At 44.6% G+C, this 27113-nt stretch overlaps 1 long non-coding RNA gene across 1 annotated transcript in view; it reads left to right on the forward strand.

Annotated features, from left to right (window-relative positions):
- The window catches only part of LOC134972046 (uncharacterized), a 119396-nt gene that overhangs the window by 55579 nt on the left and 36704 nt on the right, over window positions 1-27113 (forward strand). Inside the window, exon 3 of the long non-coding RNA XR_010190269.1 lies at window positions 6193-6301. This is a non-coding gene — a long non-coding RNA (uncharacterized LOC134972046). The remainder of the gene's footprint in view (window positions 1-6192; window positions 6302-27113) is intronic.

The following is a 27113-nucleotide window of genomic DNA, read 5'->3' on the forward strand; positions in this document are numbered from 1 at the left end:
AGTCTCCTGCGGAGCCGCTATTCCCCATGGTCCTTACGGAGTTCCCAGCATCCACTACGGACTACGAGAAATAGAATTATCGGTAAGTAAATTCTTATTTTAACTTATTATGTGTCCCGTCAGCACGGGTAAATAAGGACAATGGTATCTTGGTTGGCTTACTGTGCATTAATCGTCATCAGTGTCTGCAGACTCCACCGGGAGACAATCCCCCCTCCAGCGGCCGAAGGTGCTGTATGCCGCAAAAGCTGATCCGGGGTCTGGCCACACCAAGTCCGTTCGTTGTATTGTCCCAACAATGGTCAGACAGTCACAGCCGTGTTTAAGGTGCAACCTCTCTACGCGTTTCTCCGCCTTTAACTCGGCGGCTTCCTCAGGAGTAATTACTCCTGAGGAAGCCGCCGAGTTAAAGGCGGAGAAACGCGTAGAGAGGTTGCACCTTAAACACGGCTGTGACTGTCTGACCATTGTTGGGACAATACAACGAACGGACTTGGTGTGGCCAGACCCCGGATCAGCTTTTGCGGCATACAGCACCCTCGGCCGCTGGAGGGGGGCTTGTCTCCCGGTGGAGTCTGCAGACACTGATGACGATTAATGCACAGTAAGCCAACCAAGATACCATTGTCCTTATTTACCCGTGCTGACGGGACACATAATAAGTTAAAGAGTGCTTGCGAACTTTTAAATCATTAATAAAATCAATTGCACTATAAGCACTAAATCTGGATTGGATTATATATTCCATCACGCAAGTTTTGCTTTGGCTTCACAGGAAAGCTTAAATACATCGATGCATGCATCATAAGCTGTGGACATGATTTAATATCCACGTCTAAGTGACTGTTTGCTAATTGTTCAATCTGGACTGTGGTTTCAATCAATAGAAGATCAACATAATACATCTGAGTTGAATTATCATTGTGCACTGGTTAATTAACTAATGATTAGTCCCAATGGTTTGGTGGTTCTAATAGTAATAATTATTCCCTGAAGCAATTGCTATGTTTTAATATTTTATACACCGGCCGTGTGTTAAGTGTTTGTTTGTTTATAGGTGTCGTCTATTGGTGATATTAAATTTTTAAAAAATACAATCTGGTTGTATAGCGCTTCAATTATTTTTGTTTAATCAGGCAGAGGCGTTTGTAATTACAGCGGGTCACTTGCAGCAAAAGTGGGTGCATGCACAGGATGGGACCTGCGCATGCACCCACGGGGCGAACAAAAAATTTCTGGTTGGATCGCGATTTGTGATCCGACCTGAATTAGCCCCAGTTTTCAGTGGAAAGCTGTTTAACTGAGTGCTGGAGATCAACAATATCATGGGAAGCAACACCCAGCTGCTGCTCAGTCACAGAGATTCCCTGTGTCAGTTGCTGTAATTGGCCAGTAATGTCAGCCACAGCTTTTGTGAGAAGGGGGTTCATGGTGGCTGTAATCGCTTCTTCCACCTCTCTATATGTAACTGGGGCATCAGAGTCCTGACTCACATGTTCAGCAGTATTGAAACCCTCAGCTGCTGCTTTCTTATGCAGGGGGAGTGCGCTTTCAGTGGCGGCATCCGCCACCATATTCCCCGCTGTACGCCTCTTCTCTTGGTGCAGGGGCTACGGTGTTTGCTGCAGTGACGTGCGGTGGGATGAGGCAGGTGAGGCAGAGCCTTTCCTGTTAAACTTACGTTTGTGCCAGAGTGTTTATAGTATAAAGTATACGAAAAATACAAACAATATGTTAGAAATATCTTCATTGAATTATTCTAATTATTTTTATAACCAAAACTCTGGAGAAAAAGTCTATGGCAGGTGGGGCAGTGCCTCACCTGCCAATCTTATCCGCACATCTCTGATCAAAACTCACCAAATTTCAAGGAGTTTATACTGCTGCACCTGTGTATAATGCCCACATTCACCATTTGGCTCATATATTGCATGTAATTCTGGCTCTGGTGCTAGACAGTGCCTCCTGAGCCATTTAGCTCACCGCACGTGCCTGGTTTGTTGTGCTGGGGACGCTAGGAAGCGGTCCATACCGCGGTAACAGGTGATCACGGGAGGCACTGTAGAGAAGTACGGGGCTGCAAAGAGGCTCCAGGAGCCGAGTCAAGGGGGATTTTTGGGAATCAGGGAGCGGAGCTCAAATATGGAGCTCCTCACTCCATCAAGTCAGAACCGGAAGTCCAATATTTTCACTCTTAAATGCATTAAAGGAAAGCTTGATAGTCAGCAACTGCTTATCTGCTGTGTAAAGGGTACAGACAGCTCTCCCAGTGACCCTAAGTGTTGTGCAAAAATCTTAATCTTTTTACCTCAAAGGAGGAGCCCTATGGAGTGCGAGAAGCTAAGCAAGGAGACCTAGGGCCATTTGGAATATAATCAGCCTATCCATGCAAACATTACATATTTAACATACAGCGGGTGGAGCTTGGCCTGTCGTCCCAGCATTCACAGCACTGAGCAGGCTAGTATCAGAGGCGTGATGGGGAAGAGAAGGAGGCAGATTATTCTTCTCAGCACCAGCCTTTTGTCAGCATCAATCCGGGGAAGGCTTGTCTGGAAGTGCAGCCTGACAAAGATTGGCATTATACTTGAAATGCCGTAGTGAAGCATGGGTATTCAGCTAGTATTTACTAATTTTAAAGAACTTACATTTTAGAAGTAATAACTGTGGGCATCGCCTACATTATGAAAGGTATTTGTAATTAAGGGTGGCACTTGATATACCGGCTGTCGGGATCACGGCGCTCACCATACCGACGCCAAAATCCCGACCACTGGTATACTGACAAGTATTCTCTCTCTTAGGGTGTCCACAACACCCCTGGAGGGAGAATAAATAGTGTGGCACGCGTAGCGCTACCATGCCCGCAGAGTGGCAAGCGCAGCGAGTCTGCAAGGGGCTCTTTTGCGCTCGCCCCGCTGCCAGAATTCCGTCGGTCGGGATCCCAGCGCCGGTATGCTGGGCGCCGGGAACCCAAGTGTCGAGGAAACATACTACACCCCGTAATTAAAACTATGGATTGGTTATATGTAGAAAGCATAATGCCCATGGATATTAGGTAAAGTCATTTTAATATATTGCTACTTTCGTGACACCAGTAGATGACAATAAACAATTTTTAAACTGTAATTACTATAGCATAGGTAGAGCTCATTTAATTAAATATTACTGAGGCAGGGGCGTTTTAAGAGAGGAGGAGACCTGTGTGTAGCCTCCGTCTGGGTCCCTCCTCTCCACCTGGCTGCGCTGTGTGGACTCTGGACACTGGAAGCTCATACTCTAATGCGTATGCGCGATTTCTTTACCGCGTATGTCCAATATGTCGTGAAAATGGTCACTGCACAATTTTCCTGGTCATTTGTGCTCTGTTGCTGCTAACAACGGGGACTCCGAAGAGGTGAGTATTACAGAAATGGGTGCAGGGCATTCGGTCTGGGCATCAACCTCAACTGCCCCCATTATAGATACGCCAGGTCCGATTATCAAGGCTGTAACTAGGAGTGTGCGATCGGTGCCCTACAGTGAAAGGTGAGCGCTAAGCTCCCTGCCCCATCTTCTATTACATGACAATGTAACATGTGCTGGGGCAGGGGCAGCTCAGGGCCTGCTATAACCTGTTATTATACAGAACACTGTGGGGGGGAATGTAATATGGTGTGAGAATCAGATAGTGAGAGATTTGGGGAGAATTATCTTGTTTTTTTAAAGTGGCAATCATTTACATGGCAAAACCAGGGGGTAAATTTACTGGTTCCGGTATGAAAGATAGATAGTGTCTAGTTAGACAGTCAATAGATAGACACCATGTGTTAGACAGACATTAGGTCGACAGGGTCAAAAGGGTGAAAAGGTCGACATGAAAAGGTCGACAGGTCAAAAGGTCGACATGTCAAAAGGTCGTCAGGGTCAAAAGGTCGACATGAAAATGGTCGACATGAAAAAGGTAGACTCCATGTTTTTTTGCATTTTTGTGGTCTGTGTGGATAGTTTTGTCATCTGGGACCCCCAATTGTAGAAAGGCATACCCTTGCGGGGCATGCTTCGCTCGCCACGCTTCGGGCACGGTGGCTCGCTGCGCTCGCCACAAGGTTTATAACCAACTCTATGCCGACATGGATAGAGAAAGTATGAAATAGTCCAAAAACATGTTACATAAAAATAAAAAAAAAATGTGTCTATCTTTTTTATGTCGACCATTTTCATGTCGACCTTTTGACTATGTCGGCCTTTTGACTTGTCAACCTGTTGACTTGTCGACCTTTTTCATGTCGACCTTTTGACCCTGTCGACCTTTTGACCCTGTCGACCTAATGTCTGTCTAATATATGGTGTCTATCTATTGACTGTCTAACTAGACACTGTCTATCTATCAAACGGATAGGAAATTTACTAAGGTGGGAGTTTTTTAGAACTGGTGATGTTGCCTATAGCAACCAATCAGATTCTATCTATTATCTTCTAGAAGCAGCTTGATAAATGTTAAGTAGAATCTGATTGGTTGCTATGGGCAACATCACTAGTTCTAAAAAAATTCCCACCTTAGTAAATTTACCCCCAGGTTGATTTTGCCATGTAAATCATTGCTACTTTAAAAAAAAAAAACAAGAGAATTCACCCAAAATCTCTCACTGTACCTGATTGCCTTTTTAGTTATACCCCTTTCACATCGCACAAATAACCCGGTATCGACACGGTATATTGCCGTGTCGAAACGGGTCAGTGTGCGATGTGAAAGCGCCTTTCCCGAATTAGCGGGTCGCCTGACCCGGTAATTCAACCCGGTTAAAAAGAAGGGTTATTACCGGGTTGAATACCGGGTCAGGTGCAGTGTGAATAGGAGCCGTTCCGATGCGACACGGCTCCCATTCACAGCATAGGGAGAGGCGGCGCAGGAGATGAGCTCATCTCCCAGCGCCGCCTCCACCCCCGCCCCTGCTGCTGCTGCGCCCCCCGCTGCTATGGCATCCGACCCGGTATATTGCCAGGTCGGAAAGCCAGCAGAGGAGAGCAAATGCCGGATCCCACCCGGTAAGGACACGTTTCTCTTACCGGGTAGGATCCGGCATTTGCGATCTGAAAGCAGCATAACTCTGATAGAAATGTTCTAAGATAACCTATGAACACTAAATACACTTTAAGCCTCTTTATCACATGTTAAACTACAACATCAGTGACCCACGGCTTTTGGGTTTGTTCTGTAACGGTGAGCAGTCATGCATGTATTGGTGCAACCATATAAGCATTATTGAGGATGTTTTTTTTACATTACGCTGCTTCATGCTTATTAAAGGTCAAATAACAAATGACTATTATACGTTTTTATTTATTTATGACTTACTATATTACTTAAAATCTAAATAGCACTAAAAGAGTTAAAATAGTCCTTTCAAGCTGGTACATTAATACTATACTGACCAAGTAAACAGCTGGAAATTAAGCAGTATATTGAAAATTGCTGTGTGTCATGTGACATCCTAGTCAGTTCCTCTCCTGACCTTGAGATGTTATGCAAGAAGACAGCTAAATTACAGGTCCAAATCTAACTGCAATTTTAGGTCTCAAAAATAGGACATCAAAGACCCTGAAGTGAAGAAGCCATTGTACTTTCTAATACATTACATGTACATTCAACTTATAAAACATCCATTATACAATGGCATAATAAACACTGGCTAAATACCAAACTGTGCATTTCAAATTTTTAGCTTTGATTGAGGTAAAGATATTTCTCAGATCAGCAAAGTTAGGTTAGTATGCTTTCTTCTAGGTTTGTATTAATGATGTTACTGTGGGGAAGTCTGGGCACATTAGAGAAAAACTATCCTGAGATTTGGTGCACTGCATAATTCATCAAGCTAGTATGGTGCACTTTTTGTGTAGGGTTTCAATTTATTTACTTTAAATCTTGTTTGCAAAAGTTTTAAGAATAAACTTTTCAAAACAGCAAACCATTGAGCTCTAGAATACCCACAAACTTTTTTTCCCGCCAAAAGTTTTTATTAAAGTTTGTGCGAGAAAAAAAAAATACATAGAAGGGGAGGGGTACAGAAAAGAAAAAGGGTGGGCAAGGGAGGAAATCGCAAATCACAGAATACCCACCACAATCTTTGAATAAACTTTTTTTTTTATTAAGGAAAAAAAATATAGAAACAACAAATATCAAAAAAATAATAAAAATATTTTTTAATACAGGTACCTATGACTGAGATGGATTTTGCCATCGGAGGCCGGCCCCCGCATTCAGATGTGCCCCGATGAAGGATACTACCTGCGATAGACGACGTTTGTCTTCATCGTAAAGGTGACTTTGATTAATAGACGAAAGCTCTTTTTGCTTATAATAAAATACACCCATAAAATGTTTTCATAGGTATTATGTATCTCAGACAGTTCCCCTACATCCCCACTACGTTACAGCTAATTTTAAATAAATCATCTGAATAGTAACTCCACCAATTTCTCTCAATAATGCTATGTCATTTTAGAGTTTTATTTAGACCTCTCTGTATACAACTTATTAACTGCCACCCAGAAAGTGTGAGCAGTGCAACCATGGTGACAGGGGAGGGAACAGACTGGGGCTAACGAGCAGCCCTGGCCTAATACGTAAATCAGGACAAATTCACGTGTGCCATTTATCCAAGTAGTTTGCGAATTAGATCACTGAAAGGCCTTTTTTTCATTATTGAGAAATAGGCCCTGTTAATTATAACTTCTTTGTAGCAAATTTTCAAAACATTTTTGTTGGAACAGCAGCTCAGATACAGTAAGAAGCTGTAGGCAGGTGTCTATTAAGTGACAAGGGGACCGTGTGCAGTCTCCATCTAGGAAATAGTGCGGGGGCCATTTTACAGTGATTTTTAAACTGCACAGGCGCAAATTTTCCCAGTGATTTGTGCAGCGCTGCTGATGTGGGACTCCATAGAGGTAAGTACTAAAGATATTGATGCAGGTTGTGTGATGTGAACCCCCCTGAACCCAGAGGCCCATGTGTCTTGCACAGCTTGCACCCATTATAGGAGTGAAGAGCTGCCAATGAAGTAATAGCTAACCCTTGTCATTATACTGCTTTTTTGACACTCCACATGTGAATTAATAAAGTGGGATGCATGGCCGGGAAGTAGGATTGACCAGAGAGCGCCTCGAAGCTTCATATGTGACAATGTCTCCATATCCGCAACGGTTAATTCCATCTGAAAGTAGCCATCGAGATCATGGCACCATGCCCCTCCCACAGCTCAAATCAGGTTGCCTCTCTGGAAATGACCTGAAGTCTGATATTACTGTAAGTCGTTAAGCATGCACTTCTGCTGCTGATCTGGTGAATGCACATGTGACAATATCAGTAAACTGTTTTTTTGTTTTATGTATTTTTATTTTCTTTTGAGCATTTTTATTTCATATATTATTACAAAATTGTACACCTACATGTTGTAAATAGTGACTAAAATATGTACATGTTTAAGGCCGGATTCAGTTATCCATGGAAGCCTCTGGAACAGGTACTGGCAGCTGCCTAAGGGGGACATGTACTAAGCAGTCATAAAAGTGGAGAAGTGAGTCAGTGGAGAAGCTGCCCATGGCGCCCAATCAGGATTGACATTAACATTTAGAATTTGCATACTATATACGTATACAGAGCAGCTGATTGGTTGCCATGGGCAGCTTCTCCACTGGCTCACTTCTCCACTTTTATCACTGCTTAGTACATGTCCCCCTAAGTTACGTCTCAGAAGGCTGATTCTGCTCACAGCCTAATAATCAATCTACTATAACTTGCTGGAAAATGCGCAACGCGACTCAGACGCATGTGCAGACTTAACACATAGGCTGCTTGTACTGTATGTGACATCGACACTGCGTCCATCCCTGTATCAGGCCCTAAGTGTGAGAATTTTGACATAGAATTTTAACGCCAGATAAGAGCAACTTGGCCCATCTAGTCTGCCCATTGTAACCTGAGTGTACTGTAAATTAGTCTTAAGAAGTTAGCTTCAATCCTTTTACTTTAACAATCATTCTTATATTAATACATTGTACAATACCTGAAGTAGAACAGGTATTCTTAATTGGGGTTGTAGACCTCAGATTTTAGACAGCTTACGAAATTGTTTTAATGAACAATACTAAGGTGGTTCTGGGTACAGGATTGGAGATAATCCATTCTCCTACAGATAACTATTGTAGCACCAAACATAGGATGTCCTGGCATTGGGATGGGAGACAAGGCTGCTGCACATCGGGGGTATGTCCCTAATGGGAGTTTTTAAAAAGAGAAATACTATTTGTTTTTTTTTAAACGCTACACGCTGTGGACACCGGGACCCGGTCTAAAGATCGACACTGTCTAGGTCGACAATGTTTAGGTCGACAGTCATTAGGTCGACAGGGTTGGAAGGTCGGCAGGGTTTCTAGGTCAACATGTGCTAGGTCGACAGGTCAAAAGGTCGACGTGAGTTTTTCACACTTTTTTCTTTTTTTGAACTTTTTCATACTTAATGATCCACGTGGACTACGATTGGAACGGTAATCTGCCTTGCCCGAAGCATGACAAGCAAAGCGAGCCATGCGAGGGGACAAGGTGCACTAATTCGTCTTCCCGGTCACTGTACGCAGAAAACGACACAAAAACACACACCAAAACACTCATGTCGACCTTTTGGCCTGTCGACCTAGCACACGTCGACCTAGAAACCCTGTCGACCTTCCAACCCTGTCGACCTATAGTGGTCGACCTAAACATTGTCGACCTAGACACTGTTGATTTGATGATACACACCCGTGGACACCTGTCTCCACAGCATGTAGCAGTATACTTCCCAACCCCATCGGGTATCTGGATGAACATCTTAATCACAGGATCACTTTACAGTCTTCAAAAATTGGGACTGTCCGGCAAAATGTGTGACATTTGGTAAGTAAGCACGTAGCTAGTAGTTTCCATCTCCAAACTACAGGTTTTACTATCCAGCAGTTTGGTGTGTGAATACTACATCACTGCCAGTGATATAGGATTCACTGGCGATGTGTAGCAATATGCATCAGTTTAGGTCAGACTAACTAAAGCAAGATGCTTTTCCTGCAGGTGTATAAGATGGCGTAAAAAAAAAAAATTAGATAAAACAAACAACAACAAAAAAACAAAAACAAACGTTATCTCTTGTGTCCAGACTTCAAGGAGGAATCCCGGACAAAAAATATGGCATCTTAATAAGCTTGATCCAAAGATGAAGCTGCACTCTGCAGCCAGTAGAACATTCAAATGACTCTCTGGCTTGTAGTCTATATAGATGCCCTGACCATCCTTTCTAGGATAATCCCGGCAATGTTCTTCATCCTGGTGCCGCACCCCCTCTACGGGTATGGGTCATTAAGTCAACAAGACTTAGGTTGACAGTCATTAGGTCGACCACTATTGGTCAACATGGTCACTAGGTTGGCATGGTCATTAGGTCGACATGTACTAGGTCGACATGGAAAAGGTAGACATGAGGTGTTTTTTTTTACTTTTTTTGGTGTCATTTTCTTCGTACAATAATAGTAAACTCCAGTTAGTGAACCGTGTCCCCTCGCATGGCTCACTTCGCTCGCCATGCTTCGGGCAAGGTTACTATTCCCAATCGTAGTCCACGTGGATTGTAAAGTATGAAAAAGTAAAAAAAAATTTAAAAACCTGTGTCGACCTTTTCCATGTCGACCTAGTACATGTCAACCTAATGACCATGTTGACCTAATGCATGTCGACCAATAGTGGTCGACTTAATGACTGTCGACCTAAGTCTTGTCGATCTAATGACCGTAATCCCCCTCTACATGAGGTGGAAGGTTACCCTTTTACGGTGCTGAGTACCTGTGGCAAATATGCTTTGTATAGGCAAGTTACAGTATCACAGAAGGGCCATTACGATGGTCATCAGCAGTGATACGCAACACATCTTCAAAGAATGGTTAATAGGAAGAATCACAAAATAATGCAAAAACTAACATTTAGGCAAGATGTAGGGACAATTTCACTTTGGCTACCCCGTTCTCAGGCAGAACATTAGCAATCAAGAGCCATCTTTCGTGAATTTCACAAAAAATATATGTGCCCAGGTTGGCTAGTTTTATGGTGCAGTACAAAAACAAAACATAAAAATACATTCTAGCCCGTATGGGCACCAACTAAACATAATAGAATTCCTCTCTCAAAATGGTAGGACCTAATGCCCCTATCAAAAACACAGGCTTATGCACAATACTTACAGTCAGTAACTCACAGTGTCTCATAACAGGCCTGCTGCCTGTTTTTCCAGGTAGTGAGACCCTGAGCTGAGTCCTGTCACATCTTTCTATCAGCCTCTTACAGATGCAGGTACTAAAAAGAAAGCTCTTAGGCTGATGGTGTAATGACCAGAAATGGGCCTCATGGATGGATCCCTCCCTTCTCTCTCACATCCATACCCTAGGAACTCTTATCCGGCTTTTACATAAATACAAAGGGCAAAAACCTGGGACAAACATCTCCCGTTTATCACTTTACCAGTGCTTCTATTACATATGGCCCTCCTTTGTTTCAACCTGTGGGGCAGAACAACTTCAGCCCCCAAACAAAACACACGTGACAATGCATCTGCATTGACTGGTTGGCTTACTGGCCTATGGTGGTCATTCCGAGTTGTTCGCTCGTTGCCGATTTTCGCTATGCTGCGATTTGTTGCTAAATGCGCATGGTACGCAGAGCGCATGCGCTTAGTTATTTTACACAAAACTTAGTAGATTTGCTGTTGTTCGTGCGGCGCTTTTCAGTCGCACTGCTGATCGGTGAGTGATTGACAGGAAAGGGGCATTTCTGGGTGGTAACTGAGCATTTTCCGGGAGTGTGCTAAAAAACGCAGGCATGTCAGGGAAAAACGTGGGAGTGTCTGGAGAAATGGGGAAGTGGCTGGCTGAACGCAGGGCGTGTTTGTGACGTCAAACCAGGAACTAAACTGACCGAGCTGATCGCAATCTAGGAGTAGGTCTGGAGCTACGCAGAAACTGCAAGAAAATATTTATTAGCAATTCTGCTAATCTTTCGTTCGCTATTCTGCTAAGCTAAAATACACTCCCAGAGGGCGGCGGCCTAGCGTTTGCAATGCTGCTAAAAGCAGCTAGCGAGCGAACAACTCGGAATGAGGGCCAATGTTCTTCTGAAAATGTAAAGTTTTGTAAAGCCAAGATCTACCTTGCTATTCTCCCATTGCTGTCTTTATTCTCATACATCCATTCCAATGATGCATGACAAGTGATCAACCTGAATTTTCTTCCCAGCAAGTAGTACCTGAGAATTTCTAATGCCCACTTTCTCAACAGTGGCATAGTTTCTCTCGTGTATATTTAACTTTCTGTTCAAGTAAATATGAGTATGTTCTTCACGCTCTTTGTTCTGGGGCAAGACAATACCTCCTTACTGTACATCCGATGCATCAGTTTGCTCCACAAATTCCCTTTGAAAGTCAGGAGTATTCAATGCTACTTTCAACTCCTGAAACCCCTTTTCTGCTTCAGGGCTCCATTTAACCAGAACTTTCTGGTTGCCTTTGGTAAGCTATGACAGTAGGACTGCAAGGGTGGCAAAATTGGGTATACACCTTCTATAATACTCTGTGATTTCTAAAAATGCCCTTACCTGCTTCTTATTTAGAGGTTGTGAACAATTTTGTATTGCCTCAATTTTATTAAATTCGGGCTTTATCAAACCTCTGCCAATGGTGTATCCAGGGTACTTTATTTTTTCCATCACTAGACAACATTTTTACAATGCTTGTACTCTGGGTAAGCGAGACTGTCAATCAGGACTCTAGATGACTGCATCATCCAGATAAGCAGCAGCATACTGTCTATGAGGCCTTAGAAATCTATACATCATCCTTTGAAAGGTGACAACATCTTATATTGTAACAACCCATCAGTGCAGAAAAAGCTGTCTTTTCTTTGTAATTCTCTGCACTTGCCAATATCGTTTGGTTAAGTCTAGAGTGGTCAAATACCATGCTGTTCCTAGTCTTTCAATAAGTTCATCCACCCAAGGCATTGGGTAGACATCGAACTTCTACACATTATTCAACTTATGGAAATCATTGTAGAAGCGCAAACTCCCGTCCGAATTTGGAATAAGCACAATTGGAATTGACCAATTACTATGTGACTCTTCAATTACTCCCAGCTCTGACATTTTTTAAATTTCTTTGGACACTGATTCCCATTGGGCTTCTGGTATTCTATAGGGCTTTAGGTTAACCTTAACTCCGAGGTCAGTGATTATGTCATATTTAATGATTGTTGTTTTACCCAATATTAATCTTAAAACAAAACTCGATTTCTTATGAGAAATTCTTTAACCTCCTGTTGTTGAACAGTTTTAGCTCTTGTTACTTCGGCAACCAAATACACTGAATTTACTGCAGGGACTCGGATGGCTGACATAGCTGCTCTATCCTTAAAAAGTTTTTATAAGATTTACATGGTAGATCTGTTCTAGCTTTATTTCCCCAGGATGGTACACTTTAGAAATTAATGTCATAGGCAAACACGGGGGTAGGGGTTGTGGCTGCCCGGATACCCCCCTTCTCTTGGCAATTGGCTCAAATTTTGACAATAGCAACGGTATATCATACGATTACTAGAGCTGCTGCCACATCATGTAAGTTAAGAGACAGAGTGGAGCTGCTACACATGCCCAGTGGTAGCAGCTTCTATCAAGTTTGCTGTGTGTGGATCTGAGCACTGAATCAGTGCACTGGACCAGAGAGCAGCTACTAGGAAGATGAGACAGGAGCCTTATCATGAGGTGGAAGAATGTGTTCTTAGAAAGTGTAGTACTGGTTCCAGTGTGTTGGCGTATTTATTTATTATAGTATGTTTAACCTTTTTCATGACCACTTATCTTATTTATATTATTTAAATGTTTGATACAGTCTATACTATAGACCATCTATAATGTTACATATTAATACTGTATTCCATGTTCTGCAGAGTGGTAGACTGTGGATTACATTGGAAACCCCCCTCTAGAAATCCTGCGTTTGCCACTGAATGTACCCTACTTTTTACAGGATTTCAAAGAGTCTTTGGAACTTAGCCAAACGTTTACTTTCTACTGTGGGAACCAAAACAAGTACTCTGTCCCCAGTAGCAAAGACACGTAACTGGGTTTTGCAATTGTACACCTGCTGTGCCTGTTCCAAGTGCTCTCTCCCTATTGGCACCACTGCAGCAATCCTTTCGTCATCTGAGAAACATGCTCAATAATAGCTTTATACGGACTGGATTGACCCCCTCATGTCTCTTTGGCAATGTCCAGTATACCCCTTTGGTGTCTCCCGTACAACAAATCAAAAGGTGAAAACTCTGTGGAGTATTGGGGAACCTCTCTTATGGTCAGCAATAAATACAATAGTAAATATTCCCAATCTCTTACATCTTTATCCACCACTTTCTTTAGCATGTTTTTTAAAGGTTTGTTACACCCGAGGGTTAAAGAAGGGGGGATAACTGAGTTCCACCACCTGTAGGTGGAATTAGTTCCGACTCCACCATGGCCCTGCCCAGTTATTCCAACAGAGAAGCATGCCCACAATAGATGATGTACGTGGCGCTAGTGTCACTGATAAACTGCAGCAACCTCCCACTTCCTCAGGTCCTGGTGGCTCCATGTGCCTCCGCCTGCAGCCCGCTGCTCCTGGTACTCAAATGTGCTGTGTCTTTCGGAAGGCATTCATCCCCTCTTCAGGTCCCAGCAGCTTCCGTCATTACAGCTGAAGTGAAGAAGAGCCACGAAGAGGAGCAGGCTCTGTGCATACTGAAGGCAAGGTAAGAGGGGGCTAGAGGGACACAGAGATTTTGGGAAGCTGCTGGAGGGACACAGAGCATGGAGCTGCTGGAGGGACATGGGAAGTGAACTGTTGGAGTGACAGAGACAGATGTGTATACGGTGCACTTCTGTGGGCATTATGGGGCACTACTACTGTGGGCATTACAGTATGTGTTTAATGGGCACTACTGTGGGCATTTTGTGTAAGGGACACTTCTATTGTGGGCATTATGTGTAAGGGACACTTCTATTGTGGGCATTATGTGTAAGGGGCACTACTACTGTAGGTAGTGTGTATAAGGGTATAAGGGAGACCACTGAGCGACAAAATGTGAATACTGGATACTGCTGTGTCTCGTAATGTGAATAAGGGGCACTTCTATGTGGTGAAATATGAATCAGTGGCACTACTTGCGTTGTATTGTGAATAAGTTTGTTCTACTGTGTGTCTACTTTGAATTGGGGGTACTATTGTTGGACCACACCCCTTCCTTGTGAGATGACACCTTTTTTTGCAACTAGGGAGGTGCCTAATCCCTAGCACTAGCCTTGGCTTTGCCTAATAGGAGGGGGGATCCACCACTTCTCCAGGACTACTTTAAGCCCTGGTTAAATCTTTCCACTAACCCATCAGCTGGGAGTGATAAACAGAGGTTCTTAACTGAGTAATTTCAAACAGACGGCATCATTTTTTAAAGATTTTTGACATAAATGAGGTACTCTGGTCAATCAGGTTTTCCTTAGGTTTTCCCGACCTGCTAAAGATATGTACTAGTTCTCTAGCAATGGTCTTTGTTGATGTATTGTGCAATGATATTGTTTCTAAAGTGTTGGGTATGGGTTCCTGGCACTTAGAATACCAGTGGTCAGAAGACCGATACTAGCATTCTGACATCCAGGATCCCAAATCTTTTAGGGTAAGTATTCTCCCTTCCCCCTCCCTCACCCTAACCCTCCCATCCCACAGTCTAATTCTGCCCTGCAGCCTAACCCTACCTTCTTGCATCCTAACCTTAACCTCTCCCTCCTACAGCCTAACCCTAATCCTCCCCACTGATACTGACATTAGTGATGTCAGCTGTTGGCATGGCATTCTCCTAGCTGTCGGGATTCTGGCGCTGGTCTCCAGACCACTGGCATCTGGTACGTCAGAATGGCAACCACATCCCACTTCCGTGTATCTGGTAGTGTAGTTCATTATAACCAAAATATATTAATGACCCCGGGTGAATTTTATTGAGATGGTGGCAACTTGAGCTGGAGTTCCAGCCCGGTCCAGCAGAAAGCGGGGTCACTGTTGAGAGAGGGGTCCAGCCCAGTCCAGTTGTACCCAGCCCAGCACAGCGGAAAGTGGTCCACTGTCCCGGTGTCCCAATCCGGTTTGCAGATGGTTTCCTGATTGTATTGCATGATGGATAAGTACTTGCCTGTAAATACAGATGTAGACAGGCTCATCGTTGCCGTGATACGTACACACGTGCATACCCATTGTGATAATGACTAGCTGCGTCTGTCTGCACCTATTCGCACCCGCGACCCATCAATATATTTGCGGGTTCGAATATATGCATGTGTACGCTTTGCGGCATCCTATTCGCACCACCAATTAGGCGTAGCCACAATGAGTGCAGTAATTTTCTATGTGGAATAGCAGTGTTTTGCTATGCAGGAGAATGGTGCTTATGTAGAATATCGGTTACATACTATTACTTGCTATGTACTTTAGGAGAATAGCAGTCATTTGCTATGTACTGTATAAGAATAGTTGTCAGTTGCTATGTACAGATGTGTCCTCATACATCTTGTCTCAATTAGAGATGAGCGGGTTCGGTTCCTCGGAATCCGAACCCGCCCGAACTTCAGGGTTTTTTACACGGGGCCGAGCGACTCGGATCTTCCCGCCTTGCTCGGTTAACCCGAGCGCGCCCGAACGTCATCATCCCGCTGTCGGATTCTCGCGAGGCTCGGATTCTATCGCGAGACTCGGAATCTATATAAGGAGCCGCGCGTCGCCGCCATTTTCACACGTGCATTGAGATTGATAGGGAGAGGACGTGGCTGGCGTCCTCTCCGTTTAGAGTGACTAGAGTACTAGAGAGAGACACAAATTTTGGGGAGCATATAGGAGGAGTACTACTTGCTGCTGATAGTGTGACCAGTGACCAGTGCCACCAGTTTAATTAATCCGTTCTCTGCCTGAAAAAAAACGATACACAGTGTGACACAGTCACACATACCATATCTGTGCTCAGCCCAGTGTGCTGCATCATATACTGTATATCATTATCTGACTGCTGAGTGCTCACTGCTCACACAGCTTAATTGTGGGGGAGACTGGGGAGCAGTTATAGCAGGAGTACATATTTTAAGTACAGTGCACACTTTTGCTGCCAGAGTGCCACTGGCAGTGTGACTGACCAGTGACCACTGACCACCAGTATTGTGATTGTCTGCTGACCACCAGTATATTGTGATTGTCTGCCTGAAAAAGTTAAACACTCGTCGTGTGGTGTTTTTATAAACGCATTCTGCAGACAGTGTCCAGCAGGTCCGTCATTACATAATATATACCTGTCCGGCTGCAGTACTAGTGTGATATATATATATATTTTAATTTTATCTCACTATCATCCAGTCTATATTAGCAGCAGACACAGTACGGTAGTCCACGGCTGTAGCTACCTCTGTGTCGGCAGTCGCTCGTCCATCCATAATTGTATACCACCTACCCGTGGTTTTTTTATTTTCTATCTTCTTGATACTAGTAGCTTACTTTAGGAGTCTGCAGTGCTGAGTCTGACAGACAGTGTCCAGCAGGTCCGTCATTACATAATATATACCTGTCCGGCTGCAGTACTAGTGTGATATATATATATATATATTTTAATTTTATCTCATTATCATCCAGTCTATATTAGCAGCAGACACAGTACGGTAGACCACGGCTGTAGCTACCTCTGTGTCGGCAGTCGCTCGTCCATCCATAAGTATACTAGTATCCATCCATCTCCATTGTTTACCTGAGGTGCCTTTTAGTTGTGCCTATTAAAATATGGAGAACAAAAATGTTGAGGTTCCAAAAATAGGGAAAGATCAAGATCGACTTCCACCTCGTGCTGAAGCTGCTGCCACTAGTCATGGCCGAGACGATGAAATGCGAGCAACGTCGTCTACCAAGGCCGATGCCCAATGTCATAGTACAGAGCATGTAAAATCCAAAACACCAAATATCAGTAAAAAAAGGACTCAAAAATCTAAAATAAAATTGTCGGAGGAGAAGCGTAAACTTGCCAATATGCCATTTACCACACGGAGTGGCAAGGAACGGCTGAGGCCCTGGCCTATGTTCATGGCTAGTGGTTCAGCTTCACATGAGGATGGAAGCACTCAGCCTCTCGCTAGAAAAATGAAAAGTGTTTTTTGGAAGGGCCATCCTGCGTGACACTGCAGTGCCACTCCTAGATGGGCCAGGTGTTTGTGTCGACCACTAGGGTCGCTTATCTTACTCACACAGCTACCTCATTGCGCCTCTTTTTTTCTTTGCGTCATGTGCTGTTTGGGGAGTGTTTTTTGGAAGGGCCATCCTGCGTGACACTGCAGTGCCACTCCTAGATGGGCCAGGTGTTTGTGTCGGCCACTAGGGTCGCTTATCTTACTCACACAGCTACCTCATTGCGCCTCTTTTTTTCTTTGCGTCATGTGCTGTTTGGGGAGTGTTTTTTGGAAGGGCCATCCTGCGTGACACTGCAGTGCCACTCCTAGATGGGCCAGGTGTTTGTGTCGGCCACTAGGGTCGCTTATCTTACTCACACAGCTACCTCATTGTGCCTCTTTTTTTCTTTGCATCATGTGCTGTTTGGGGAGTGTTTTTTGGAAGGGCCATCCTGCGTGACACTGCAGTGCCACTCCTAGATGGGCCAGGTGTTTGTGTCGGCCACTAGGATCGCTTAGCTTAGTCATCCAGCGACCTCGGTGCAAATTTTAGGACTAAAAATAATATTGTGAGGTGTGAGGTGTTCAGAATAGACTGAAAATGAGTGGAAATTATGGTTTTTGAGGTTAATAATACTTTGGGATCAAAATGACCCCCAAATTCTATGATTTAAGCTGTTTTTTAGTGTTTTTTGAAAAAAACACCCGAATCCAAAACACACCCGAATCCGACAAAAAAAATTCGGTGAGGTTTTGCCAAAACGCGGTCGAACCCAAAACACGGCCGCGGAACCGAACCCAAAACCAAAACACAAAACCCGAAAAATTTCAAGTGCACATCTCTAGTCTCAATACGCCACGTAGTGGGAGATGCCTGGTATGAGTAAGCTGAACAGGTCTCGTGCAACTCTGATAGTGATGGATGGGCGTCTTTTTTTTGGTGAAAATGCGTCTTATGTGCATTGCCATGTGAATAAGACGCACAAGCAGACTCTGCTGATTAAAATGACTCATGCCTATATTCTCTGTGTGTCTGCATCTGCATACGAAATGGTACATTACAGTGCTTTCTAGGATATAGCTACGTTTGCTAACAGATTTTTACTGGAAAATATTAATGGAAAAAGTTGCACGTAAACATGCTCGGCACTACTAAGTCACAGCGTGATGTGACTGAAAGGGCTGTTTAACGTACAGGGAGGCTAGATGTAAGTGGACACATCTGTTGGAGAATAGCAGTCATTTGCTATTTGGAATAGCAGTAATTTGCTATGTAGGAGAATGGTGAATATGTAGAATAGTGGTCACTTGCTAAGTACTCTAGGATAGCTGTATAAGAATAATAGTAATCTGCTATGTAGGAGAATATTAGTAATTTGCTAAATGGAATAGCAGTAATTTGTTGTTTAGGTATTTATTTAGAATAGCGGTCACTTCCTATGTAAGAGAATAGAGGTCATTTCAGTGGCAGATTTCCCACCAGGCATGTGAGACCTTTTAACTGGTTCCAGCTTCCTACAAGGTTTGCAGTGACTGAAAATTGATGCCCTCTGGAGAAGTCTGCAACATACAGTAGTACAACACCAGCAGCCGGAAGGAGAATCACTATATTTCTTCTTTTAAAGGTGGGTACACACTTAGCGATAAAGTAAACAACGTCGCTCATTTTGACCCTTCCTGAGTGATGTTGTTTACTATATCGCCCAGTGTGTATGCCGCCACCGCCGAGCAATGCATGGCCCCGCAGGTCGTTAACGACCCTCGATGTCGGCCATGCCTGCATCTGAATTTGGACTCATCGTCCAAAACTTCATGCTCCGGCCGGTCACGGCATGACATCACTGTGCGATATCATTAGTGATATCGCACAGTGTATATGCCCTCCCGTCACATGGCCCATCACGGGAGGGGAAATATGGGGCGTCGCCGCTCACCGAGCACATCGCCTAGTATGGACCCACCTTAAACGTCCTGTAAAAAGACAAGAAATTTGTCTCTGAGTGACTGCACACTAAGGGGGTAATTTGGACCTGATCGCTGCTGTAAGTTTACGCACAGCAGGCGATCAGGCACAAACTGCGCATGCGTATGCACCGCAATGTGCAGGCGCATCGCACGGATACAAAGCGGATCGCCGCTCAGCGAAGGGATTTTGCGCCGGATCCGTTCGCACGGGCGATCACAAGGAGATTGATAGGGAGAAGGCTTTTGTGGGTGTCAACTGACCATTTTCAGGGCGTGTATGTAAAAATGCAGGCGTGTCCATGCGTTTGCAGGGAGCGTTCCTGACGTCAATTCCGGTCCTGGACAGGCTGACGTGATCGCAGTGGCTGAGTAAGTCCTGGGCTGCGCAGAGACTGCACAAAATCTGTTTGTACAGCTCTACTACACATGCGTTTGCACACTTGCACAGCTAAAATACCCTCCGCCTGTAGTCAGCGACTATCTGATTGCAGCAGTGCAAAAATCGCTGGTTAGCAACCAGGTCTGAATTAGGCCCAAAGTGTTTCTAAATTGCTAACACCCATTGCCTGGCCAGGGATGGATATTTACGGGCTAGAAAGTATCTCTGCAGTTTCTAATACCTAATAACCACAAGGAACACTTTCCTGTGCTGGGAGTTTTTTCTTAGGGGAACCTTATAGACATTTTGTTTTTATTTTATATGCATTAACACTTTTATAATTGATTCATTATTCTTAATTGTTACTGTGGGATAATACGATCTTTTGTATTTATAATACCTGTAATGTTTATATTGTTTATTGATATTATAATACAGTAATTAATACTATGCACCTGTTTACTAGCGCTTCTATGCAGGGGCTTCTTTAATGGTGACGTCCCCACTAGGCTCAACAGTAACGGCCTGTCCCTCGCCTGCCTAGTTTTATTATTTTTATTGATTGGTTATAAGCCCTCATTTTAGGATAGATAATTTTATAAAATAATAAAGAAAAATCCACTCCGACATTTTTTTTAAATTATGTATACATATTTGCTAAGTAGGACAGTTTACAGGGGTAGTATGTGCATGTGCTACCCATTTACACTCCATTCAAGATGGCATATGGTACAGTAAAGTGCCAATACTTTGCAGTTACTGGTACTTTTTGGGCTGACAGTACCAACACATGCATCCAAGTGCAGCCCCCAAACAAGTGCCGCCCCTAGGCACACGCCTCTCGTGCCTAATGGGAAATTCACCACTGTGTCTGTATTTTGTTTGATTACGGTCTACTTTAAGAGTTGAGTAATTCCATTGACGTGTAGCAACAGGTGACAGGATATTGCATATATATTAGCGACAGGTTATTTTCTTGCTATGTAGTAGAATAACGGTCACTTGCTATGTAGGAGAAAGATGATCATTTACTGTGTGAGAGCATGGTAGACATTTCAATTGGTTTTGCCTGACAAAAATGTTTTATCTATACATATCATAATACTTTCTTTTTGCCAATTACACAATTTGTATCCCTATTACTGTATACTTTCCAGGAAACATATTATATTGTGAATAATAAGGCCTACTCTCATAGTTTTTATGCTCAAAGCCACATATTTCATTTAGCACAATCACTTAGCCATGTACAGGTGAAACTCAGAAAATTAGAATATCGTGCAAAAGTTCATTTATTTCAGTAATTCAACTTAAAAGATGAAACTAATATATTATATAGACTCATTACATGCAAAGTGAGACATTTCAAGCCTTTATTTGTTATAATTTTGATGATTGTGGCTTATAGCTTAAGATAACCCCAAATCCAAAATCAATAAAAAAAAGCATTTTAAATACAGAAATGTCGGAACTCTGAAAAGTATAATCATGCATATGTGCTTAGTACTTGGTTTAGGCCCCTTTTGCATGAATTACTGCCTCAATGCTGCGTGGCATGGATTCTATCAGCCTGGGGCACTGCTGAGGTGTTATGGAAGACCAGGATGCTTCAATAGTGGCCTTCAGTTCTTCTGCATTCTGCGGTCTCATATCTCTCATCTATCTTGGCAATTCCCCATAGATTCTCTATAGGGTTCAAGTCAGACGAGTTTGCTGGCCAATCCAGCACAGTAATCCCACGGTCATTGAACGAGGTTTTGGTACTTTTGGCAGTGTGAGCAGGTGCCAAGTCCTGCTGGAAAATGAAGTCAGCATCTCCATAAAGCTTGTCTGCTGAAAGAAGCATGAAGTGCTCTAAAATGTCCTGGTAGATGGCTGCGTTGACTCTGGACTTAATAAAGCACAGTGCGACCAACACCAGCAGATGACATGGCTCCCCAAATCAACACAGACTGTGGAAACTTCACACTGGACTTCAAGCATCTTGGATGGTGTGCCTCTCCATTCTTTCGCCATACTCTGGGACCTTGGTTTCCAAATGAGATGCAAAATGTGTTCTCGTCAGAAAAGAGGACTTTGGACCACTGAGCAACCGACCAGTTATTTTTTTCTTGTCAGGAAAAGGCCATTCAAAAGTGTGTGGGAGTTACACAAGGAGTGGACTGAGGTTGGAGTCACCACACACAGACGGGTCCTGGGCATGGGCTTCAAATGTCGTATTCCTCTTAACACCTCAGCAGTGCCCCAGGCTGATAGAATCCATGCCACGCCGCATTGAGGCAGTAATTCATTCATGCAAAAGGGGCCCAAACCAAGTACTGAGTGCATATGCATGATTATACTTTTCAGAGTGCTGACATTTCTGTATTTAAAATCCTTTTTTTATTGATTTTATGTAATATTCTAATTTTCTGAGATTTTGGATTTGGGGTTTTCTTAAGCTGTGAGCCACAATCATCAAAATTATAACAAATAAAGACTTGAAATATCTCACTTTGCATGAGTCTATATAATAAATTAGTTTCACCTTTTAAGTTGAATTATTGAAATAAATGAACTTTTGCACGATATTCTAATTTTCTGAGTTTCACATGTAGTTTCTTACAGAATAAAAATAAGAATTTACTTACCGATAATTCTATTTCTCATAGTCCGTAGTGGATGCTGGGAACTCCGTAAGGACCATGGGGATTAGCGGCTCCGCAGGAGACTGGGCACAAAAGTAAAGCTTTAGGACTACCTGGTGTGCACTGGCTCCTCCCCCTATGACCCTCCTCCAAGCCTCAGTTAGGATACTGTGCCCGGACGAGCGTACACAATAAGGAAGGATTTTGAATCCCGGGTAAGACTCATACCAGCCACACCAATCACACCGTACAACCTGTGATCTGAACCCAGTTAACAGCATGATAATAGAGGAGCCTCTGAAAAGATGGCTCACAACAATAATAACCCGATTTTTGTAACAATAACTATGTACAAGTATTGGAGACAATCCGCACTTGGGATGGGCGCCCAGCATCCACTACGGACTATGAGAAATAGAATTATCGGTAAGTAAATTCTTATTTTCTCTGACGTCCTAGTGGATGCTGGGAACTCCGTAAGGACCATGGGGATTATACCAAAGCTCCTAAACGGGCGGGAGAGTGCGGATGACTTTGCAGCACCGAATGAGAGAACTCCAGGTCCTCCTCAGCCAGGGTATCAAATTTGTAGAATTTAGCAAACGTGTTTGCCCCTGACCAAGTAGCTGCTCGGCAAAGTTGTAACGCCGAGACCCCTCGGGCAGCCGCCCAAGATGAGCCCACCTTCCTTGTGGAATGGACTTTTACAGATTTTGGCTGTGGCAGGCCTGCCACAGAATGTGCAAGCTGAATTGTACTACAAATCCAACGAGCAATAGTCTGCTTAGAAGCAGGAGCACCCAGCTTGTTGGGTGCATACAGGATAACAGCGAGTCAGATTTCCTGACTCCAGCCGTCCTGGAAACATATATTTTCAAGGCCCTGACTACGTCCAACAACTTGGAGTCCTCCAAGTCACTAGTAGCCGTAGGTACCAAAATAGGTTGGTTCAGATGAAACACTGAAACCACCTTAGGGAGAAAATGAGGACGAGTCCTCAATTCCGCCCTGTCTGAATGGAAGATCAGATAAGGGCTTTTACAGGATAAAGCCCCCAATTCTGACACGTGCCTGGCCGAGGCCAGGGCCAACAACATGACCACTTTCCATGTGAGATATTTTAACTCCACAGATTCAAGTGGTTCAAACCAATGTGACTTTAGGAACCCCAAAACTACATTGAGATCCCAAAGTGCCACTGGAGGCACCAAAAGAGGCTGTATATGCAGTACCCCTTTTACAGACGTCTGAACTTCAGGTAGTGAAGCTAGTTCTTTCTGGAAGAAAATCGACAGGGCCGAAATTTGAACCTTAATGGACCCCAATTTTAGGCCCATAGACACTCCTGTTTACAGGAAATGCAGGAATCGACCTAGTTGAAATTCCTCCATCGGGGCCTTACTGGCCTCGCACCACGCAACATATTTTCGCCAAATGCGGTGATAATGCTTTGCGGATACATCCTTCCTGGCTTGACCAGGGTAGGGATGACTTCATCCGGAATGCCTTTTTCCTTCAGGATCCGGCGTTCAACCGCCCTGCCGTCAAACGCAGCCGCGGTAAGTCTTGGAATAGACAGGGTCCTTGCTGGAGCAGGTCCCTTCTTAGAGGTAGAGGCCACGGGTCCTCCGTGAGCATCTCTTGAAGTTCCGGGTACCAAGTCCTTCTTGGCCAATCCGGAGCCACGAGTATAGTTCTTACTTCCCTCCGTCTTATAATTCTCAGTACTTTTTGGTATGAGAGGAAGAGGAGGGAACACATACACTGACTGGTACACCCACGGTGTTACCAGAGCGTCCACAGCTATTGCCTGAGGGTCCCTTGACCTGGCGCAATACCTGTCCAATTTTTTGTTGAGGCGGGACGCCATCATGTCCACCTTTGGTTTTTCCCAATGGTTTACAATCATGTGGAAGACTTCTGGGTGAAGTCCCCACTCTTCCGGGTGGAGGTCGTGCCTGCTGAGGAAGTCTGCTTCCCAGTTGTCCACTCCCGGAATGAACACTGCTGACAGTGCTATCACATGATTTTCCGCCCAGCGAAAAATCCTTGCAGCTTCTGCCATTGCCCTCCTGCTTCTTGTGCCGCCCTGTCTGTTTACGTGGGCGACTGCCGTGATATTGTCCGACTGGATCAGCACCGGCTGACCTTGAAGCAGAGGTCTTGCTTGGCTTAGGGCATTGTAAATGGCCCTTAGCTCCAAAATATTTATGTGAAGTGATGTCTCCAGGCTTGACCACAAGCCCTGGAAATTTTTTCCCTGTGTGACTGCTCCCCAGCCTCTCAGGCTGGCATCCGTGGTCACCAGGACCCAGTCCTGAATGCCGAATCTGCGGCCCTCTAGAAGATGAGCCCTCTGCAACCACCACAGGAGAGACACCCTTGTCTTTGGTGACAGGGTTATTCGCCGATGCATCGGAAGATGCGATCCGGACCATTTGTCCAGCAGGTCCCACTGGAAAGTTCTTGCGTGGAATCTGCCGAATGGAATTGCTTCGTAGGAAGCCACCATTTTTCCCAGGACCCTTGTGCACTGATGCACTGACACCTGGCCTGGTTTTAGGAGGTTTCTGACTAGTTCGGATAACTCCCTGGCTTTCTCCTCCGGGAGAAACACCTTTTTCTGGACTGTGTCCAGGATCATCCCTAGGAATAGAAGTCGTGTCGTCGGGATCAGCTGTGATTTTTGGAATATTGAGAATCCAACCGTGCTGGCGCAGCACTATCTGAGAAAGTGCTACCCCGACTTCCAACTGTTCCCTGTATCTTGCCCTTATCAGGAGATCGTCCAAGTAAGGGATAACTAAAACTCCCTTCCTTCGAAGGAGTATCATCATTTCGGCCATTACCTTGGTAAAGACCCTGGGTGCCGTGGACAATCCAAACGGCAGCGTCTGAAACTGATAGTGACAGTTCTGTACCACAAACCTGAGGTACCCTTGGTGAAAAGGGTAAATTGGGACATGTAGGTAAGCATCTTTGATGTCCAGAGAGACCATATAGTCCCCTTCTTCCAGGTTTGCAATCACTGCTCTGAGTGACTCCATCTTGAATTTGAACCTTTGTATGTAAGTGTTCAAGGATTTTAAATTTAAAAATGGTCTCACCGAGCCGTCCGGCTTCGGTACCACAAATAGTGTGGAATAGTACCCCTTTCCCTGTTGCAGGAGGGGTACCTTGATTATCACCTGCTGGAAATACAGCCTGTGAATGGCTTGCAATACTGTCTCCCTGTCTGAGGGAGACGTCGGTAAAGCAGACTTTATGAAACGGCGAGGGGGAGACGTCTCGAATTTCTTGAGACGGGCCCCCACCGTGCCTGAGACCGCTTGTAAAGCCCCAGCGTCATGCTGAGGACTTTGCGGAGGCGGGAGAGGGCTTTTGCGGGAAGGGGTATGATGCTAATAACTTTTTAGGAATTAACAGTTTTTATCGGGGAAAACCCACGCAGTTTTTTCTTACCCAACCTAATACCCTTTTTAGTGGTACTGGTATTATCAGAAATGTGTAAAAACATTTTCCATAGCCTCAATCATGTAACGTGTGGCCCTACTGGAAGTCACATTCGTCTCTTAATCGTCGACACTGGAGTCAGTATCCGTGTCGGTGTCTGTATCTGCCATCTGCGGTAACGGGCGTTTTAGAGCCCCAGATGGCTTTTGAGACACCTGGACAGGCACAGGCTGAGTCGCCGGCTGTCTCATGTCATCAATCTTTTGTAAAGAGCTGACACTGTCACATAATTCCTTCCATAAGCTCATCCACTCAGGTGTCGACTCCCTAGGGGGTGACATCTCTGTTACAGGCAATTGCTCCGCCTCCACCTCATTTTCCTCCTCATACATGTCGACACAACGTACCGACACACAGCACACACACAGGGAATGCTCTGATAGAGGACAGGACCCCACTAGCCCTTTGGGGAGACAGAGGGAGAGTATGCCAGCACACACCAGAGCGCTATATATATATATACAGGGATAACCTTATATAAGTGTTTTTCCCCTTATAGCTGCTGTATTGTTATACTGCGCCTAATTAGTGCCCCCCTTTCTTTTTTTAACCCCTTTCTGTAGTGTAGTAACTGCAGGGGAGAGCCAGGGAGCTTCCCTCCAACGGAGCTGTGAAAGAAAATGGCGCCAGTGTGCTGAGGAGATAGGCTCCGCCCCCTTCTCGGCGGCCTTTTCTCCCGTTTTTCTGTGGAATCTGGCAGGGGTTAAAATTAATCCATATAGCCCTGGGGGCTATATGTGATGTATTTTCGCCAGCCAAGGTGTTTTTATTGCTGCTCAGGGCGCCCCCCCCTAGCGCCCTGCACCCTCAGTGACCGAAGTGTGAAGTGTGCTGAGGAGCAATGGCGCACAGCTGCAGTGCTGTGCGCTACCTTGGTGAAGACAGGATGTCTTCTGCCGCCGATTTTTCCAGACCTCTTCTTGCTTCTGGCTCTGTAAGGGGGCCGGCGGCGCGGCTCTGGGACCGAGCTCCGAGGCTGGGCCTGTGTTTGGTCCCTCTGGAGCTAATGGTGTCCAGTAGCCTAAGAAGCCCAATCCACTCTGCACGCAGGTGAGTTCGCTTCTTCTCCCCTTAGTCCCTCGATGCAGTGAGCCTGTTGCCAGCAGGTCTCACTGAAAATAAAAAACCTAAAACTAAACTTTCACTAAGAAGCTCAGGAGAGCCCCTAGTGTGCACCCTTCTCGGCCGGGCACAAAAATCTAACTGAGGCTTGGAGGAGGGTCATAGGGGGAGGAGCCAGTACACACCAGGTAGTCCTAAAGCTTTACTTTTGTGCCCAGTCTCCTGCGGAGCCGCTAATCCCCATGGTCCTTACGGAGTTCCCAGCATCCACTAGGACGTCAGAGAAATATAGATTAGAGAT

The sequence above is a fragment of the Pseudophryne corroboree genome, chromosome 1 (genome assembly GCF_028390025.1).
Source record: "Pseudophryne corroboree isolate aPseCor3 chromosome 1, aPseCor3.hap2, whole genome shotgun sequence".
Classification (NCBI taxonomy): domain Eukaryota; kingdom Metazoa; phylum Chordata; class Amphibia; order Anura; family Myobatrachidae; genus Pseudophryne; species Pseudophryne corroboree.